Source organism: Octopus bimaculoides, chromosome 1, assembly GCF_046866305.1.
Source record: "Octopus bimaculoides isolate indiv1 chromosome 1, ASM4686630v1, whole genome shotgun sequence".
Classification (NCBI taxonomy): domain Eukaryota; kingdom Metazoa; phylum Mollusca; class Cephalopoda; order Octopoda; family Octopodidae; genus Octopus; species Octopus bimaculoides.
The window spans coordinates 1,089,661-1,090,258 of record NC_142928.1 but is presented as its reverse complement, the minus strand read 5'-3'; positions in this window follow the sequence as shown (position 1 = coordinate 1,090,258).

The window sequence follows — 598 nt, the reverse complement described above, 5'->3', positions numbered from 1 at the left end:
CACACACACACGTACACGTACCTAACACCGACAACCCCACACAAACACGAACACACACACACCCAAACAACCACCTGTTGACCTTCTACCTACACTGTCTACAGCGTCCACTAACCAGTCCTGCTACTAATTTCTTCCACTACGTCATACACACACACACACACACAAACACACTAACAGATAAACCACCAAACCATGCACACACACACACACACACACATACATACGCACACACACGTTCTGTTATCACACACACACTCGCAGACTTACGCACGCGCACCGATATTCATCTCCCTTTTTCACTTTCCCATCTTAGAAAGAACTTTTCCCCCACCACCTCCTCTTCCGGTCTTTTCATCATGTAACCTCGTGGGCATCGGTACCATTTTCCTCTTTCTCCGTTCTTCCATTCTCCGAACTTTCCATCTTTCCGACGAAGGGCTACGCCCGAAACGTCATACACTCTCTCTTTCCTTTCCTGAGCGTCCAATAATACTATCCATATCACGTCCTCACTTTGTTGTTTTTTGTTTTTTTGTTATTGTGTTTTTGAACTATATATATATATATATATATATATATATATATATATATATGC